The sequence below is a fragment of the Anarrhichthys ocellatus genome, unplaced genomic scaffold, assembly GCF_004355925.1.
Source record: "Anarrhichthys ocellatus isolate YVR2014 unplaced genomic scaffold, GSC_Weel_1.0 scaffold3061, whole genome shotgun sequence".
NCBI lineage: Eukaryota > Metazoa > Chordata > Actinopteri > Perciformes > Anarhichadidae > Anarrhichthys > Anarrhichthys ocellatus.
In genome coordinates, this window is record NW_022283035.1 from 4060 (window position 1) to 6305 (window position 2246).

Below are 2246 nucleotides of genomic sequence, written 5' to 3' on the forward strand. Positions count from 1 at the left end.
GAGAGAGTGAGCGAGTGTGAGTGAGTGTGAGTGAATGAGAGAGAGAGTGTGAGAGAGAGAGAGAGTGAGTGAGTGAGAGTGTAAGTGAATGAGAGAGAGAGAGAGCGAGTGAGTGAGTGTGAGAGAGAGTGAGTGAGAGTGTGAGTGAATGAGAGAGAGCGAGTGAGAGAGAGAATGTGAGTGAGTGAGTGAGGGAGTGAATGAGAGAGAGAGAGAGTGAGTGAGTGAGTGAGAGAGTGAGTGAGTGTGAGTGAGTGTGTGAGAGAGAAAGAGTGAGAGAGAGTGTGAGTGAGTGAGAGTGTGAGTGAATGAGAGAGAGAGAGAGAGAGTGAGTGAGTGTGAGTGAATGAGAGAGAGAGAGAGAGTGAGTGAGTGTGAGTGAATGAGAGAGAGAGAGTGAGTGAGTGAGTGAGAGTGAGTGTGAGTGAATGAGAGAGAGAGAGAGTGAGAGAGAGAGAGAGAGAGATAGTGAGAGTGTGAGTGAATGAGAGAGAGTGAGAGAGAGTGTGAGTGAGTGAATGAGAGACAGAGAGAGTGTGAGAGAGGGAGGAGGGAGGAGGGAGAGCTGGAGGACAGATGGAGTGATTGGCAGCAGCAGAGAGCAGAGGATGGAAAACAAAAGCCAGGACAAGAGAGCGAGATGAAGAGAAGAGAAGCGTCGGGATAAGACAGCAAAGCGAGCGCTGAGTTCATTTCACACAATCTGTCTCTCAGGGGACAAATTATGTATTTAAAAAAATACATTACGGGAAGTGTAAACGAGATGTTAAGAGGAAAAACAGCTTGTTCCAGCCAGGCGGCAACGTCTGGTTCTAGAGAGTGAATTAAAGCTGCATTCTCTCTAGTGTCCACCAGGGGGCGACTCCTCTGGTTGTATAGAAGTCTATGAGAAAATGACTCTACTTCTCTCTTGATTTATTACCTCAGTAAACATTGTAAACATGAGTTTATGGTCTCAGTCTCTACTTTCAAGTCTTCTTCAATACCGCATGAGTCGGAGGGAAAGACTGAGAGGGCGGCTGCTGTCTCAGCTAATCCTGAGGAGCCGCACTGACTCCGAGTTAAGCAACTTTAAGCCTTTTTATTCGGCTCTGCTGACACACTGTGTGCTGACAGCAGCTCACTGTGAGTCACATCGAGCAGATGAACTGTGAGGAAAAAATGAATTCAATCTTGTTTTGACAACACTTTTAATCCATGTCAACGAGCATTTATAAATACTTTGTCGCCATTTTTAAAAACAAAGAAAGTGTTTGTTTCTGCAACAAATGGATGTTCAATCATATTTTACACAATGAGTTGGTCTGTGTACAGTACTGTCCTGCACTACTGTATGCATTTATATATATATATATATATATATAAATATATATATAAATGCATATAATGTGTGTTTGCTGACAGTGGACATAAGCAGGATGCTGCACATGATGAACATGAGGCATGTGATCAATAGTGAGATCACAATTATTTATCAAGATTATTCATTGATTTTAGGGAGAAAAAGGAAAAGATGGTGAAATATTGAGTTTAAATGTTTAACATATGAAACAACGGTTCGTATGATATCTTACAAAACGTACTCTTCATTTTCCTCCAAAGGTCCATCAACTCGTGTCGTTCTCTGCTCGTTACATGAATACAGTCTTTTCAAAATAAACCTCCGTCGTCACAAGAAACAACGTGGATAGCTTTAGATAAGAGACTTGTTTGAGTTGAAATAACTACACGAGTGCCGTTCTGAATAAATCACCGCTGACTCCTCGTTTCACACGAGGAACAATCATCAGTGTCCTGAACTCATCTCCTCTGCTGCTCGTCCTGTCGGGCTTCAGAGGTCTCCATACTTCCTTTATTCATTGTTACGTGGATAACACACTCAATCATTTCATGGGATATCTACTCAACACGTCACTCTTCTGTAGGTATATTTATGAATGTTGGAGACCAACCTGCTGGACTTGATATGCAGAGTTTTCTATGAGCAGTGTTTTGAATCTCATTACCGTAGTCGCTCGTTTTCATTTAATTGTTGGAAACCAGAAACGCATTCTAGATTAATATTCCATTCATTGTGCAGTTAATCCACAAACCCCCGAGTTACATTCTGTTCTACTGCAGTTCATAACTGCCTGCATGTAAAGCCCTTTAAAAAGTTTATTTATAAATCCAACTTTTCACCCTGAAGCCCAGCGCTTGATGTGTGTGTGTGTGTGTGTGTGTGTGTGTGTGTGTGTGTGTGTGTG